The 17,842-nt window shown below is 63.9% G+C and overlaps 1 protein-coding gene across 2 annotated transcripts in view; it reads right to left on the bottom strand.

Annotated features, from left to right (window-relative positions):
• Positions 1-16,548, bottom strand: part of SRC (SRC proto-oncogene, non-receptor tyrosine kinase) — a 44,828-nt gene extending 28,280 nt beyond the window's left edge. Inside the window, exons 1-2 of one of the 2 annotated variants that reach the window (XM_062204178.1) lie at positions 16,457-16,498; positions 6,741-6,853 (exon numbers count right to left, since the gene is read on the bottom strand). The gene's annotated coding sequence lies outside the window, so the exon portion shown is untranslated. Of the gene's footprint in view, positions 1-6,740; positions 6,854-16,456 lie in introns of both variants that reach the window. The other variant, XM_062204179.1, reaches the window with a different exon arrangement.
• Positions 16,549-17,842: the final 1,294 nt, after the last annotated feature.

Here is a 17,842-nt window from a genome sequence, read left to right as displayed (position 1 = left end):
CAAGTGCTTGGGCCCCTGCACCCACGTGGGAAACCCAAAAGTAGCTCCTGGCTCCTGGCTTCGGATAGGTCCAGCTCCAGCCGTTGTAGCCATTTGGGGAGTGAACCAATGGATGAAGACCTCTCTCTCTCTTTCTCTCTCTCTCTCCCTCTCTGTATGTATATGTGTGTGTGTGTGTGTGTCCCTGCCTTGTTTTCTCTGTAACTCTGCCTTTCAAATAAATAACCAAATCTTTTTTTTTTTTATTAAACTTTTATTTAATGAATATAAATTTCCAAAGTATAGCTTGTGGGTTACAATGGCTTCCCCCCTAAATAACCAAATCTTTAAAAAAAAAAATTCATTGTCGGCCGGCGCCGTGGCTTAACAGGCTAATCCTCCACCCTGCGGCGCCGGCACACCAGGTTCTAGTCCTGGTTGGGGCACCAGACTCTATCCCAGTTGCCCCTCTTCCAGGCCAGCTCTCTGCTATGGCCCGGGAAGGCAGTGGAGGATGGCCCAAGTCCTTGGGCCCTGCACCCGCAAGGGAGACCAGGAGAAGCACCTGGCTCCTGGCTTCGGATCAGCGAGATGCGCCGGCCGCAGCGGCCATTGGAGGTTGAACCCACGGCAAAAAGGAAGACCTCTCTCTCTCTCTCTCTCTCTCACTATCCACTCTGCCTGCCAAAAAAAAAAAAAAAAAAATTTCATTGTCATCATACGTTGTGTGCACAGCTGTGGGGGAGCGAGTAAGAGAACGGGGGCACAGGGCTCCCCCCTGCACCTGGTTTCTGCTGATGCATTTGTGTGATGGGCGCCAAGGTGGGCTGTGGCAGGGACCACCAGAGAGCATCCAACAAAGTGTGCAGAGGACCAGCAATCTTCTCCAGCTGGGAGAAACCAGGGAAGGCTCCCTGGGAGAGGCAGCCTGTGAGAAGGGTTCCACCAACAAGGATTTCCACAAGCAGGGATGGGTGGGGATGGTGATCCTGTGCCGGGAGCCAGGGAGACAAAGACTTACTTGCCACAAAGCCCTGGGCAGCCACTGGGTCAGTGCAGACTTGCTGGCTTCTTCCACAAAGGTTAGCTGAGCACCTGCTATGCCCCAGGCAGCCAGATGGCTGCACCAGGCAAGGCAGGAATTACACAAAATACAGTGACAGGGACCACCAGCAGCTGGGACACAGCGCCACCCACATCCACATGCTCACAGAGCAGACCAGGAAATGGAGGCCCCCAGAGAGGTAGAGGGGCTTCCCAAGGACACACAACTTCCGAAAACAGCCTCTCTCAGCTCCGCCCTCCTGCCTGCCCCCATCACTAGGGGGACACAGGTGCCGTGCACGCTGGGGGCCCCACAGAGCAAGACTCCTGTGCAGCTGCACATACACGCCTGGGTGACCCCTCCCCGCTACCCCATCCCTGGGTGGTCAGGCGAGGCACAGAGACAGTTAGCTGCTCTCCTAAGGTCACACAGCTCACTAGTAGGCAAACCTAGATGGTCTGGTGGCCTCACAGCCCAGGGCCCAGCCCCAAAGCAGGGGCCCCGCAGCAAGACTCACAGCCCATGCAGCAATGTCTCCTGATAACTGCGGCCCAACCAGGGGCGGAGACAGTGGCCGAGCTGCGTGGACTCTGTCTGGAATGTGGGGAGGGTGGGGCAGGGAGAGGGCAGGGTAGGGCCCCCACCCATGGGCACAGAGCCCCTACCCCCCGCAGGCACCTCCACAGCCAGGAGGGGTGAGGGGTCGCTGCGGCTGCCCACGGGCCAGGCCCCGAAGCTTCCTTCGCTGCTATAGAGATGTCCAGTCTTGCCCAGGTGGCAGCAGAGCCCAGCCCTCGGGCCTCGCCTGCCACGTGGGCTCACCTGCTCTGCGGTTGCTCAGCTTCCCTCCCCGGCCCCCGCCCCGCCAGTGCCAGCAGGACCCTGACATGGGGAGGAAGGCCAGAGAGAGACTCAGAGAAGCCGAGTCAGGAGCCTGGGCCACCGTCCAGGGCGGCAGAGGCCCCGCCGAGGCCCCAGGCCACCGCCAGCCCCCTCCTGTCGTCCCAGCTGCGTTCCCAGGAAGACCTCGCGTGGGAGGCTCAGCAGGGCAGAAAGGCTGGCCCAAGGCCACCCAGGGCCACGGGGACAGGGCACAGCAGACCCAGGCTTCCGGCCCCCAGCCTCTGAGCGGAGGCTGTGGTGCCATCGCCTCCCACGGGGCTGGGTCCCCAGGTGCCATCCTGCGCTCCTCACCACAGCCCTGCTTCTCGGCAGGGCAGGGGTCTGCAGAGTCGCTGCTCAGGGGAGGGCTTCTCCACTCCCTGGTTTGGGAAGGTAGATGGGGAATGAGAAAGATGACGTTGCCATAGCTACTGGGGACTTACCACCTTCTCTGCATCACCCTTATTACTCCATTTTACGGTTGCTGGCTCTCAGCCCCACCCCCACTGAGGCCCTCCCTCCAGGCCACTGCCCCCTGGGCGGTCAGGAAAGGCCCAAGGCCAGCTCAGCCCCCTCCCCAGAACCCAGCCACGGGCTGCTCCAGTGCCCTGGGAATGGAGGGGGCTGTGCCGACCCACACTCCCACTCACCCCCTCCCATCTGCTGCCCACAGTCCTGGAGCCCACTGTGGCACCCCGAGAGCACGGGGGCTGCAGGAGGCTGCCCCAGTGCACAAACGGGCAGCTCGGACACCAACCCAGACCTGGGTGACAGCAAGGCCAGCCCCTCTCCACTGCACCTGGGGGCAGGGAGTGGGGGGTGTGGCTTGTCTAGGCCACTGCTGGCCCCCAGCCCAGACACGCAGAGGCCCAGGGGAGGCCCAAGAGGCATGGACTCATCAGTTCAGGTCTGGGAGGCCAGGAAGAGACATCTAAACTATGGTGGGCTTCCCGGAGGAGGGGACATTGGGCAGTTTGTGGAAAGAAGGTGGGGGCGTGGTCCAGGCCTGCATGCTGGCCGCTTAAAGAAAGGCAAGGAAGCCTCTAGGGGAGCTTGAGTCCTGTGGCCTCAGGGTCATCAGCAGCTAAGCAGGGGAAAGGCAAGCGCAGGGTGTGGGGGCTCCACCTCCCCATACTCCCTCCTCCCAGGCCCTGTCCAGGGCCCAGGTCACTGAGAAGGTGGCTGCTGGGAGCAGCGGGGGCTGGGGAGGCGGCAGCGCTGGGCAGCCTCACTGTCTGCTCTCGCCCGGCCCAGCACACCCAGCCCCGGCCGGGTTCACCGCGCGGCACCCTCTTGCTGGGCTGGGCAGGGCAGCCCACATGGCCAGGAGGCTACAGCTCCAACAGAGGAGAAGCCGCCCCAGGTGGGGGGGCACCCTTGCAGGGGTGTGGGCGGAGTGCCGGGCTGAAGGTAAGGCTCTCCTCTCTGCACCTCGCTCCCTCTCCTCTCACGTCTGTCAAGGCGCAGGCGTCCAGCGTAGTGGTTGGATGCCAGCTAAGATGCCCGCATCACACACTGCTGGGTCTTTGCCTGGCTCCTGCCTCCCGCCCCCCAATCATGCAAACCCTGGCGGGCAGCGGGTGATGACCTGGCACCTGCTCTTACAGGCATTCTGGGAGCGAACCCGTGGAGGAGCCATCTCTCCGTGTCTATCTCTACCTCTTGGCCACTCCAATTTCTAAAAACTTAAAAATTAAGAGAAGATTCTCTGGGGACCAGGACAGACAGCGCTGGGCTGAGGAGTCAGAGGAGGAGATGCTGGCCCTGAGGGACCCACAGCCCCAGGCAGGGCTCAGGGCTCAGGGAGGAGGGGCCCCAGAAAACCTTGGGCAGAATCACCAGCCGTGCCCCGCGTGCTCAGAGGCCCTCGGCAGGCCCAGCCTCGGGTCCGAGACACCAAGCTCTGCTCTCTCCCCGAGCCCCACGGGCTGACGGCTGATGGGCCTGGGGGTGCAGCTGCCAGGCGGCCCCTGCCCACGGCGCCGGCTGTTCCCTGCTGGCAGCTCGGGCTGCTTCCCGGCTCTGGGAACACACAGTGCCCCCTCCTGCCCGCCCACACCCAGGCAGCCTCTCCCTCCGGGGACACTGGTGCGCAGGAGTGCCAAAGGGCCAGACTTAAAGCCCACCTTGCCCCCAGCCAAAGTCCACAGAGGGCCTCCCCCACCGCACTGTGGGATCACCCTTTATCCATAAAACAGGTCTCTCTAGCCGATTCAAGGGACAGTGGCCAGTAAGACAGTCACGACCCTGTCCCCTCCTCCCTGCACCTCCAGGCCTCGGCAATGCCCCCCACGAACCCCAGCACTTCCCTCAGGGCAGACCCTGCCGGGCTCAGAGTGGCACCTGCTGTCCTGGGCTCTGGAGCTCCCACCACCCAGGGACCGAGGGCTGCACAGGTTGTGTTCAAAAGCAGGCTCTGGGGCCGGCGCCGCGGCTCACTAGGCTAATCCTCCGCCTGTGGCGCCGGCACCCCAGATTCTATCCCGGTTGCTCCTCTTCCAGTCCAGCTCTCTGCTGTGGCCCGGGAGTGCAGTGGAGGATGGCCCAGGTCCTTGGGCCCTGCACCCGCATGGAAGACCAGGAGGAAGCACCTGGCTCCTGGCTTCGAATCAGCGCAGCGCCGGCCATAGCAGCCATATGGGGGGTGAACCAACGGAAGGCTTTTCTCTCTGTCTCTCTCTCTCTCACTGTCTAACTCTGCCTGTCTAAATAAATAAATAAATAAAAAGCATGCTCTTGGGACAGGCATCCGGCCTGGCAGTTAAGGTGCCAAGCAGGTTGCCCACAAGCCACATCGAAGTAGCCGGCTCCTGACCCCAGCTTCCGGCTCAGGCACAGCCTGGGAGGCAGACGTGTCAGCCCAGGTGGCTGAGTCTCCACCTCCCTGTGAGACCTGGTTCCTGGCTCCTGGGTTCTGCCCCAGGACCACTACAGGCATTTAGGGAGTGAACCAGTACATGGGAGCTTACTCTCTCTCTCTGCCTCTCAAATTAAAAAAAAAAAAAAAAAAAAAAAAAAAAAAATTTTTTTTAAACTAGCTCCAGCCCTTCCGCCACCTGTCTGTGACACTGACCCCTCCCCCATGAAACAGGATGAACACAAAGAACCCTTCTGAGGATGAAATGGACCCATGCTCATGGGTTCAGAACAGGGCCCAGACCCCAGCAAGGGTGCGCGAAGCGTTTGCTGCCATCAAAGCATCGCAGCAGCCGTTATTTGCTGAAGACCTACTGTGTGCCGGGCCTGCAGCTGGGCAGCTTCCCTGAACCACCTCCCGACAGCCCAGACCCCTCCTGTGGCTCCACCTCACCGCACATTTCATTCCAGAAGGGTCCGGAAGCTCTCCGGTCCAGCCTCTCCCTCTCTGCCCTCCTCTCCCTCTGTTCTCCCCCGCCTCAGAGCCTTTACACAGGCTGTTCCCACCCCAGACGCTCCCCTCCCAGGGAGGACGTGACTCCTGCTTCCCCCTGTCCACGTGGGCTTCTGTGACATGACAGGTCTTCCCCGCCCCCAGTCTAACTCCATGTCATCCCCACGACCCCGCCAGGGGGCTTATCTCCTCCTCACAGGCTTCTCCTTGCTGTCTTGTTCTCGTCTCTCCCAGGAGAACGTGAGCCTGCTGAACGCAGGGATCTGTGTCTGCACGGCTCCTGGCCGTGTGTCCAGCCTTCAGAACACTGCCCGGCACACAGTATAGGGTCAGTAAACGCTGGAAGGATGACGGACAGACAGACCCACAGGAGAGATCGGCTCAGCCCCAGGGCCCCACAAGATGGAGAGGCAGCCAGCACCAGCCCCAGGTCTGCCTAGCCCACAGCCCACGGCCCGCGCCCTGCCCACTGTGCTACCCTGCACTTGCCTCTGACCACTGCTGACTCACACAGGGCAGGGGGCACTCTGAGACCATGCTAAGCCCCAAGCGGTGCCCAGCATGGGCCTGACCCAGACCTCAGGGCCGGGAATCTTGGCTGAGTGGGCTGGGGGGCCGTCCACGGGCCAGGTTGGCCAGGCGTGTCTGGTCCTGCGTTTATGGGGCCGGCAGGCCTGAAACCGGCTCTGCCAGTGCAGCCAGGGTGGGGCGGCGGCAGGCTGGGGCTGGCTCCATCCGGGAGATTGGGGGTGCTCCCAGAAGCAGACCTACAGACCGGGCAGGCAAGTGCCCAGCAAGTGGACGGCGGGGCCCCACCTCCAGCCTGGCTGCTCCAGGGTGGCCTCTGGCCCATACTGCAATGTACAGGACCCCGCCCACCAGGACTGATCCTGAACCTGGACTTCCTAGAGGCAGGGCTGAGGCCAGGGGAGCTGAGCCCCGGGCCGGGACAGAAACACTGACCTGTCTCCAGGTGCTGGGCAGCGCTGTGCGGACCCAGGTGCCCTGCCTGACTCAGTTTCCCCATGCAGAAAGGGACGCTGGTCCTGGATTCTGGGAGCCTCAAACCCGCAGTGCCAGGTTATCTGATAGAGACCACTGGACCACCCCCACTGGTGCACGTGGCCAGAGCCCAGGCTCGCACACACGCCCTGAATTCTGCCAGTACGACGGCACGTGCCAGGCACCGGCGGCCCTTGATGCTCACTATCTCTATCTGGTAAGGACCACCACAGCACCCATTTCATAGCAAGGCAAACTGAGGCCCAAACACATGGCAAGTTGGAGTCCAGGCCCCCTGACCTCACCCCAGGTCACACTGGGCAGCCTCTGTCTCCCTAGGACAACAGAGCCATCTCAGGCACACTTCAGGGCTGTTGACTGGAACTGGGGTGTGGGGGGGGAGTCCATAGGACCCCCTAGGCAGCAGAGGATGATTCAAGTACTTGGGCCCCTGCTACTCACATGGGGGACCTGGGTGGAGTTCCGGGCTCCTGGCTTCAGCCTGGCACTTGGGAAGGGAACCAGTAGATGGAAGATCTCTCTCCAATTCTGCCTTTCCGATGTAAGGCGGGGGACTAAGCAAATAAAAAGGTAACCAGTCAGTGACCAGCTGGGACGCCTGGGGACCCTCAGTCAGAAGGGACAATGTCAAAGGCAGGGGGCCCTTGGGCACTGCCGGAGGAATGAATGAGTGACCACGTGAATGGGCGGGGCACCCACCGTGCCTGGGACTGGCCAGGATGCCGGGCCTCCCACGACCCCCAGCTGAGCCCAGCAGCCAGGGCAGCTGCAACAGGCGCAGCCCCACTTTCGCTCCCCGGGGGAACTGAGAGAAGAGGAGGGGCTGGGTCTGCTCCCCGCTGCCCTAGGGCTCCCAGCTCCTGCTGTCCCACCACAAAGGGGCTTTGTCCTCCAAGCCCGGGCAGCCCGGAAACCACCCCTCTGCAGCCCCCCCAGGCCCCAGCACCCCGGCCAGCTGGGGCCACAGCTCTGGAGGCAGAGCCCAGCCTCCTGGCTCTAGAGGAGGGCTCTAGGGGGACTCCTGGCATTGCACACCAGCAATACAAAGCGGATTCACCCCCAGGCCCCTCCGGCCCCCAAGATGGTGGAACTTTCAACTCCCTGTGCCTGGAGGACAGAGCCCTGATACCAGCAGGGGGGCGGGGTCTCCACAGGGGCTCTGCATCCCAGGAGCAGGCTCACCCAGCAATGGGATGGCGAGGAGGGGGCCTGGAATGCACCCGTCAGGCCGCAACACGCCTCGGCCACTTCCTGCCCGCGCTGTGAGGAAGGCGGGTGCAGGCGGGCGGGCGACAGGCAAAGGCCCCCACCCTTCATGCCGTAGCTGCCCCGTCCACGCCAGGCCTGGCCACTCACCCAGCCAGCAACCCCTTCTCTCCGAGGCCACAGGGCCATCTCACGGGCTATCCCCACTTGGGCCAGGCACTGCCCACGACGCTGGACCCATCAGTCTCTCCCGGGGCCTCCTCACTGCCAAGGGCCCTGGGGACCCTCCCCAATGTCACAGCCAGCCCCCCAGGTCAGACCCCACAGCCCTTGTGAGGCCTCACTCCAGAGACCCCTCCCACCCTCCCAGGTGAGTCACCGATCCTCTGCCTCCAGGAAGGTCTCCCTGACCCACTCCCTCCAAGCCCAGGGTGCTGCCCCTCTCCATACCTCAGCAGGAGGCCACCCTGAAGCTGTCCTGCTCCCATGGGCCTCAGCCCAAAGCTGGGTTCCAGGTGAGGCTGAAGGCACTGCCGGATCACCCGAGCCACTTTCTAACGACATGCGTGACCCCAGGCTCCCAGCAGGTGCACACATGGACACACATGTGCGCTCATACATCTCCAGGCCTTTGCACATGCCTTCCCTCTTCCTGGCATGCCTTCACCCTTCCTTTCTTCTCATGAGCTCCTGCTCAGCCTTTAAGACCCACAGGCCAGTAGCACCTCCAAGAAGCCCTCCTGGCATTGTGCTGGGCTGTCATGGTTTACACAGAACCCAGCCCATGGCAGGGCAATGCCAGGGCTGTGCCTGGCTCCCCCAGAGTATCAGCTGCTCCCAGAATGCACCCCTGGAGTCCCCAGCACCCATCATAAGGCCCAGACATCGAGAATCCAGCTGCCAATTCCCTGCCCAGAGAACCCCAAGGCGGTGCTTGGGAGCAGTTCCCAGTGGCGGCGCCACATCCTGCTTTGCCCACGATGCCCACAGATCGAAGGGAGCGCCGAGCGGGTGGAGGGGGAGCTCTCTGCAAATGGCCAACTGGTAACCAAACCCACATCGTTTCTAAAACTAGGGCACAGGAGAGAAATGGGAACAGCAAAATCGTCCCCAAATAGAATTGTGGCTCATCTGGTTCCGGGGCCTTCGGGAACACCTGGCGGGGCGGGGGTGGGGCGGGCAAGGGGCCAGACCACCACGTTCAGGGATCAGCCCCTGCACCCTCCATCAGGGGTGGTCAAACCCCAGCGGTTACAGAGCGCACCCCCACCTGTTCCCCCTCCAGGTCTCCGTTACAGGGGCCTCTGCCTGCAGGCCACTCTCTTCCCGACCACGGCACCTCCCCTAGGCCTGGCACAGGACCTGGTCAAGTTTCCCCAAAAGAACAGACCAGACCAGGGAACCAGGGCTCCAAAGCCAAAGCCGTGGGCCCAGGGCACACAGCAGAGGCACCGAGTAGCCCAGGTGTGGGTTCAGGGTGCCCAGGAGGCCTGCGGGGCCAGGTCCAGCCTCCCACCCAGGCCAGGCTTAGGGGCCTGCAGAACACAGGACACAGCCCCCACCTGCCCTCGGCAGCCCCCAGCATGGCTGCTGGGCCCTGGGAGCCGCTGTGGGGGATGCAATGAACGCGTCTCCCCCGCAGGATCACAGATCCACGCTGAGATGGACGGACGGTCCTCAAAGGGGACCTCGCTCCTCGCAGCTGGAGGTCGAGCACTGCCTGTGGGCCAGGCCTTGCGCTGAACGTTCTGTGTGGCCTCCGCATGACCCCACCCAGGCGGGCACATCCAGAAGGAAACTGAGGCTCAGCATGGGGAAACCATCTGCCCCAAGACCCGGGCAAGGGAGCGGACGAGGGGGCCTCAACCCAGTCCAAAGCAAGAAAACTGGGACCTCGGATAAGGCCCTTCCTGGGTTCTAAGCCTCAGGGAAGAGGGACAGACAGATCCCCGTGGTGGGCACTATTTCCTGACTCTGAACCTCTGTCTTCTCATCTGGAGAATGGGGTTGTCATCCCCTCCCTCCCCCGGTCAGCAGAAACTATAATAAAATAATAGCTAAGGGGCTGGTGCTGTGGCACAGCGGGCTAATGCCCTGGCCTGAAGCGCCGGCATCCCATAGGGGCACCAGGTTTGAGACCCGGCTGCTCCACGTCAGATCCAGCTCTCTGCTCAAATTCTTGGGCCCTGCACCCACGTGGGAGACCCGGAAGAAGCTCCTGGCTCCTGGCTTTGGATCGGTGCAGCTCTGGCTGTTGCGGCCAACTGGGGAGTGAACCAGTGGATGGAAGATCTCTCTCTCTCTCTCTCTCTCTCTCTGCATCTCCTCCCTCTGTGTAACTCTGACTTTCAAATAAATAAATAAATCTTTACAAAATAAAATAAAATAATAGCTAACACTTATTGAGCACTAACTGTATGCTGGCACTGCTAAGACAATCACACACAATACCGCAGAGCCTCAGAACAAGCCCATGATGGGGCACCACCATCGGGTCCCTTTCTCAGAGGGGGAAACCAAGGCACAGGAGGACTCAGGCTGGAGGAGGCGGGCCAGGCCTGCAGTACCCAGGAAGCCCTGGGTTCAAATCCAGGCACGGGAGGACCTCAGGCCAGCGCCCGTGCTTCTCTGAACTTCCTTGGGTGGAGTGGGCGGGAGCGGCCCAGCACAGGGCTGCTGGGAGCATGAGCCAGCCGCAGGCCTGGCACCCAGCAAGGCCCCGGCCACCTGCTGAAGGCAGCCCAGTGGGGGCCCCCATCTGGCACATGAAGGCTGTCAGGGCAGCCCCGGCTCCTCCAGGTGTACACTGTAAAGTGCCAACCTAGGGAGTGACGACCACCACATGTGCCTTGGCAGCAAAAAGAATTTCAAGACATCCTGTCCAAGGCAGAATGAGTCAAAGCTGGGGGTGGGGCGAGGCGAAGAAGGGGAAAGTGGGGTGCAGAGGAGGAGGGCGGTGTGGGCGCAGGGGGCAGAGGAGGAGGGCGGTGTGGGCGCAGGGGGCAGAGGAGGAGGGCGGTGTGGGCGCAGGGGGCAGAGGAGGAGGGCGGTGTGGGCGCAGGGGGCAGAGGAGGAGGGCGGTGTGGGCGCAGGGGGCAGAGGAGGAGGGCGATGTGGACGCAGGGGGCAGAGGAGGAGGGCGGTGTGGGCGCAGGGGGCAGAGGAGGAGGGCGATGTGGACGCAGGGGGCAGTGTGGGCGCGTGGGAGGGCAGTGAGAGCCAGGATGTCTGAGCCCTGGGAGAGGTTCGAGTAGAGGGCGCGCTAGGCACCAGGACCTGCAACAGCAAAGGCATGGCAGACGCACTACCCAGGGCACGCAGAGAGAGAACCAAGGGTTCACGGACGCAACGGGGTGACCCGAGGGACAGGGCGATGTGAGAGATGATCACGAAGGGGCGGAGGGAGAGGGCGGCCCAGACCGACAGCACCTCCACCTGCTGTGGAGCCTGGGCCCCACCCGCCCGCCTGCCCCCAGACCCAAGGGCAGGAACAGGCCAAGCAGGCAAGGACGCAAAGTGCCCAAGGCTCCAGCGGGCCCGCTCCACTCCCATCCCGGCAAAGCTGGGCCCTTTGGGCGAGGGGCAGTGTCCTCACATGCCACGTTGACACAGGGTTCCAGGAAGCCGGGCTCGGGGACACTGGATGCAGCTGGGGGCTCCCAATGGACCCAGCCACCAAGCTGCTCTGTCCCTGGTTAACCCTCCCTCACTCCTTGCCCCAGAGAACAAGCTGGCCACAGACCAAGGCACCAGCTCTGGCCCTGGGGATTCCCAGATTGATGGGCCCCTAGGCCCAGAATTCCTGTCTCATCAGGGGATTACCTGGCCCACCACAGGCTCTCATAAACACCCAGCACTCCCCAAGCACTGAGCACATCTCTCAAAGCTGGTACTGCCACTGTTGTCCCCATTTCACAGATGGGGAGACTGAGGCTCAGAACAGTGTTTTTCCAGCAGTCAAGAGGCCAGGCAGGATTTGAACCCAGAACCATCAGGTTTCAAAGGTCTTGCTCCTCTCACTCCCCTCTCCTACCCTTCCCAGAACCCCAGCAGTCCAAGTGTCATGGGCTTCCATCGGCCAGAGCTCAAGCCCAGAGCCAGGTCCATGTCCCCAGCCCCGCACTGCCCTCCACCTGGGCACACACCCAGCAGGAGTCACCCGCAAGGCAGAAGTCGGCCTCACATCTCACTCTGCCTTGCTTGGCCTCGCCTTGGCTCCTCTTTTGTGCAGTGGGAGTGAACCTCTGCCCATCGTCGGGGGAGGCTGGGCGACACGACCATGACCCAGCTCGGGAGGACACCGTGTGAGGCTATGACCGTCACACAGGAGCCAAGGCCCCGTACAGGGACACAGCCACGGGAGAAGCCGGCCAGAGGCCCACGGCGCCCAGGCTTCCCGGCGCACCCCGACAGACAGCCCCAGCCCCAGCACCCAGATTCTGCGGGCCCCACAGCCCAGCGGGTCCAAGGGCTCTGGCTCTCAGCAGCTCTACCACCTCCCACCTGCCACCCTGTCCCCGTGGGACCCACAGCTCGGAGACAGCCCAGGAGACTGGGGCAGAGCAGGAGGGGCCAGACAACATAATCCAACTTCTCCCTTCTCGCGCCTCTTTCTTCTGGAGATTCGCAGAGGGCTGGGGGGAGGAAGGAGGAGGGGACCACGGTCAAGAGGCGAGGGGCAGGGAGACAGAGGTCTGGCTGCCCACCCTGGGACCCCGCCCCAAGTCACCCAGCCTGGACTTAGCCCTGAAACGTGCAGGCTGGCCGGGGGTGGGGCACCCAGGGCCAACACACAGAGGTCTGCGCTTCTCTCCCAGCGTCGGTGAGGTACACTGGCCTCTCTGGCCTCATTTCCCCCACCCATGAGAAAAGAAGGTCAGAATGGATGAGGAACGCCAGCTCACGCACACACGCGGCACTTCCTCATGCTCAGTCCGCGGCAGACATTACTAATCTATCCCCGCATCCTGGCCCTGGAGGTCAAGGCTGGGCCTCACAGTGTTTCTCAACACAGGGCCCCGGGCCTGGGGTATTTGAGGCCCAGGCCATCCCCAGCCTGTGCAGGTCTGAGCCCTAGAGAGGGCGGAGAAGGAAGGAGACAGACACCATCTCTCCTGAGTGGCCGGGGGAGTACAGGAGCAGTCTGCGTCCTCACAAGGCGGGGTGCCCGGGGCGACCTGCGGTGGCCACCGCACTGGAGATGGCACCCTGCACGTGGGCCATTTCATCTCTGCTCCATCTCCTTCCCCAGCAACAGCCACACAGAGCCAGCCACCGGGCGACAGCCCGCGCTGCAGCCTCAAGCCACCCTCTCCTCGGCCTGGCCAGGGAGCCACCCGGCCAGTGACAGCTTCAGAGTGTCAGTCCCAGGTCCGGGAGCGGCTGCCCTGCTGAGGTCTCCCCTAGTGACGAAGCACCTGACAGGAGCAAAGCGCTTTATTTCTGTCCCCTTGGGCCACCCTGGGAACCATGAGTCACTGTCCCATTTCACAGAGGAGGAAACTAAGGCCTCCAGAGGACGCAACCCGCCCCCGCAGAGCTCGGGGAAGCCAGGGCAGTTTCCCATGGAGACAGGGTCTGGGGCCATGGACAGGAAGCCAAGGTGGCCCGAGGGAGACAGAGGGGCAGGCAGGGGCCACCAAGAGGCAGCAGTGAGGCAGCCATGGGCGACAGCCCTGCAGGGACAGGGGGCGCCGGCAGTGCAAAGGCCCAGCACAGCCACTTGGCAGCTGGGAGAGAGCGGGCCAGTGGCTTCTCCTCTCTGGGTCTTCATATTAACAGCTGGAAAGTGGAACCAACCTCACCTAGAGCAGGCTTTCAAGAAGCAGAGCAGGACGAGAGCCCTGGCTCGCTCCCCACTGCAGCCTGCTGGTACCCAGAGATGGCACAGAGAGGGCGGAGCAGGGCTCAGGGCCACCCAGCACACCGGTGCCCTTCGCTGCCAACATCCACTCCGGGGTCAACCCTGCCCAGATCAGCACCTTCAGACTCGTGGGCTCATCCGCTCAAGACCCGGACGACAGCGAGGCGGGCCCCACAGACACCTGCCAGCCTTCCCGAGGCATCACGGGGCAAGGCAGGCCCCACTGAGAACCCCCAGGTGCCAGGCACTGGGCACACAGCCCTCCTCTACCCCTAACCCGGGAGATATTCATTGTTTGATTTTTCAACGAAACTAGCTCTCAGAAAGTTGCAACCAGTAAGACACACAGAGAGCACGGACAGTCGGAAGCCGAGCCAGGCCTGTGGGACCCACAAGCCTCTGCAGTACCTTTGGCCTCCACCGCTGGCCGACCCCTCGCTGCTCCCCGCCTGGCTCCCAGCCACCCTCATCACCAGTCCCCGAAGCCGTGGCCCTCACGACGGCAGCCTTCCTGCTGGCGAACTCCGATGCTGCCGTCGAAAGCCCAGCCGCACCTGCCTCTTCCTCGCGAGACCAGAGTCGGTGCTGTAGGAGACCTACTTCCGTCAGGTGCCCCGGTCAGTTCTGTGCCGTCTGGCGTGGGATGGCCAACCTCCACCTGAAGGCTCAGACCCGCACGCCAGTCCTACAGGCCACACCTCCTGGACTCACCTCTTACCTGCTCACCTCCTCTCTGTGCCCACAACAGCACACCCTCCCCCACCCCAGGGCCTTCGCACATGCACATGGCAAGCCCTTACCCTAGCTTCACGCCTGGCCAACTCCTACATGCTTTTCTCAAGACTCCTTTGTACGCCAGGCCTCTCTCTCCAGGCCTTATCACATCCCCGATTATATATTAATTTATCTGGCAACTTGTTTGCAACTTGGTCCACCTTCCAGATTCAAGTTTCTGGAAGGCCAAGGACCTGGTCATAACTCCCCCACCAGGCTGGCCACGCCCACGGCCCCAAGGTCCCTGAGAAGTATGTGAGCAGGAGGCGGGGGCGCCCTCTCTCTTCTTTGTCGGGGAACCCCTGCTCCCTGCTAAGCTCAGGCACACCACCTCCTGGAAGCCTTCCAGTGCCTCCCACCGCTCCCACTGCCAACCCCAACACAGCCCTGTTCAGCCTGGGTTCAGAGCTCCTAGTACACAGTAGGTGCTCAATATGGGGTGCCAGAGCTTGCACTAGGCAGGCCTGGGGACACACGGTCAGCGAGAACCAGGGAGATGAGTGGGGGAGGGGGTGTCAGCGGTTGGCTGAGCCAGCTCCTCCCTGGTTCCTGGGCCTCAGGGGAGCAGGACAGCTCCCTACCCCCACCCAGGTCACAGGCGGGGAAGGAGCCCAAGCAGGAGCCAGGCTGAGCCCTGGGGAAAACTCGGGCTCCACGCAGGGCAGCGGGACAGGCGAGAGCGGGCTGGGCCCCACTTCCCGGGAGGATGGGCCCAAGCCCAAGAGCAGATAAGCCGCTCAGAGGAGAGGGTGCTCCTGGCAGGGCTGGGGCAGGCAGTCAGCTGAGGGAGGCGACACGCTGTGGAAAGACCACATCACCAGAAGGGCCTCGTGGCTCCCAGCCCTTGGCTCAGCAGCGGCGTCTCCTCTGCCACTGTCGCGTGCCTGGCCCCACACTGGGCAGCGGCTGGAGAGGTTCAAGGGCAGCTGCCAACGATGTGGCCCTGACCAAGTCACGTCCCCCCTCTGAGCCTCAGTTTCCCCGTCGGCACACCGAGGATCAACAAGAGGCGTTCACGCATCGGCCCATTTTCCATTTGATAAGACTGAGGCCAGAGGGAGCCATGGGTTGCTTGGGGTCACGCAGCTGCTGGGTGGCAGGGTGGCACGGGGCTGGTGCTTTCTCTAGGGGTCAGGAGGAGCCTTTCTGGGCCCCGGTCCATGCTCTTCTGAAGCCGGGAGCCCGCTCGGGTCAGCAGCCCACCTCCAACTTCACTGAGCATCTACTGCGCGCCAAACCCTGGGTGCAGAAGCGCGCAGGCTGTCCACCCCAGGACCCCACTGCCCACGCAGGGATCGAGGGTCAGCCCCTTGGCCAGGCTCACCCAGTGAGCAAGGCTAGGTGTCTGGACCCCGGCCTTGGGCAACAGCCCACCCTCCCAGCCTCAGAACCAAGTCCCCTCTCAGCCACAGGCAGGCGGGGCCTGGCCTCAGCCCAGGGGCCCCTGGGGGCCCAGGGCCCACGCTCCCCAAGGTGCAGAACCCAGTGAGGCACCGGAAACCCTGCCCAGGCCACACAGGTGAGCCCCTTCTATTCACCCCAATCTCCCCCCAGGCTGGGCAGCCCCAGCCAGACCCACCTGCCACTGATGAGGGCCCCAGCTCAGAGAGGGCTGGCAGCTGGGAGAGAACACACAGCAGAGCAAACAGTGGCCCCCGTGGGCACTCACACCCACCCCCAGCCCCTGCCCAGGCAGCCCAGTGGAACAGGCCAGGTGGCGAAACCCCAAAACTTTTGTCAACTTCAAAGCCCACGGAGGCTGGGCCTGCTCAGGGGTGAGGCTGGGGGGCACCCAGCGCTGTCTGGCCCAATCCCCTCCAGGCCAGCAGCACCAGGGCCTACCTGAGGCCCCAAGAGGGCAGCGGGGTCCCGGTGGCCCGGACCGCAAGCCCCCGGCTCGCTCTGCCGGCCCCCATCTCCCACCGGGGCGCTGGGAGCCAGGCCCCGGCCAGCGGGGGCCAGAGAGACGCCGACGCGCTGATTTCAGATGTGGCCTAGACCTGGCCCGGGGGCCGGCCCGGCTCGCCCGCGTCTCGGGGATCCACAGGGGGAATGGAGCCCCCCGGGTGCCCGCGCAGACAGGACCCCGGCGCCCCCGCCCGGCCCCCTCCCCGCGCCGCATCGCAACAAAAGGCCGCGCTGGGCACGGCCTCGCGCGTCCGCCCAGCTCTCGGGGGCCGCGGCTCGGCTGGGGGTGCGGACCTGGGGGGAGGCACAGGGGCCCCGGGCGGGAGATCGGACACCGGGGGAGGGGTCTCGAGGGGGCCCCCCCCCACGCCGCCGGACCGGGCCCGCGGAGGGCGGGTGCGCTCACCTGGGCCGCGGGCGGGCGCGCGGGCGCGCGGGCGGACGGACGGACGGACGTGCGAGGGCGGACCGCGGGGCCGGAGCGAGCGGGCGGGCTGACGGCGGCCTGGCCGCGCCGGCTCCCAGGCCGGAATGGAGTCCGGGCCCGGAGCGACCGAGAGAGAAAGGGAGGAGGCGGCGGCGGCCGGGAGGGGAAGGGGAGGGAGGGCGCGCGAGCGGGAGGAGGGGCCGGCGGGAGCCGGCAGGAGGAAGGAGGAAGCTTGCGGGGACGGCTTCCCCGCCGGTGACCCGGGAGGCACCCAGGCGCGGCCTGGCCAGGGTCCGGGCGGGGGCGGGGCCCGGGCCACAAGCCCCGCCCCGCCCTGAGAGCGCCCCCTCCGCAGCCCCCGCACCCCGGCCCTCCGGTGGCCCCGATCCGCCTCTCCCGCTGTTGACAATGTCTGCACTGACGCGGCGCTCGCAGCTCGCCCGGCACCCAGCTGAGTGGCTCAGTGCACCCTGGTGACCGATGGTTACCCCATTGCACAGATGAGAACACTGAGGCGCTGGCAAGAAGCCTGCCTTGACCTGCCAAGAGGGGGCTGGTGCCGGGAGGAGCGGCGTCCACTTGTGCAGGTCCGCCGCGTTCCTCCGAGGGGGGAAGTAGAGGCAAAGCCCAGTGGCCGACGAGCAGAGTTTGGCAGAACCTGGAAGCAGGTTCGCCTCCCAGCGCCTGAAGCAGCCAAGATTTCTGGACCCCGCGGCGCAGCGGCTGAAAGCCGGGACTTGGAAGGAAAGGCTGCTTGAGGCCACAGAGACCCCTGGCCACGGCTGCCTGCGGGGCGAGGGTGCCCTTGGCTGCTCCTTGGCCTCCTGTAGTCAGGGCAGGGGTCTGAGAACCCGGCCTGAACCAAGCTTGAACACAGCACCTGCCTCTGCTTTCCTTCCTGGGAAGTGTTCTGGTGCACGAGTAGGAAAGAAAGGCCCGGCCCGGCCAGAGCAGCACCAGCCTGGGCTTCTCCTCCCTGCCCGGAGGAGGTGGGAGAAGCTCCCTAGAATGTGGGGGGCAGCGGCCTCGGGGTACCGTGGGCCAGGAGCCAGGAGCCACAGCTGATCTGGGTTCACAGCTGAGCAGGTTCAAGTTCATCAGCTACCCCAGCCTGTGGTGTGAGGTGGCGGGGGTTGCGCCTTACAAATGATAAATAGTGCAGAGAGAGGAGAAAGAGGCTGCCCGGGTCCCTGCGGGAGTCGTCGGTAGAAGCCCTCCCGGGCTGGTGAAATGGTTGCGCCTGTTTGCAAGGCTGGCTTAAAGATTAACCGCGGCTGCCCCGGACTCAGCCGGCTGAAGGAGCAGGTCCCTCGGCCCTCTGCACTCCTCAGACATGAATGTATGTCTAAAGGCCATCGCTGGCTG

Source organism: Lepus europaeus, chromosome 10 (assembly GCF_033115175.1).
Source record: "Lepus europaeus isolate LE1 chromosome 10, mLepTim1.pri, whole genome shotgun sequence".
Lineage (NCBI taxonomy): Eukaryota > Metazoa > Chordata > Mammalia > Lagomorpha > Leporidae > Lepus > Lepus europaeus.
This window is presented reverse-complemented; position numbering and strand designations above follow the sequence as displayed.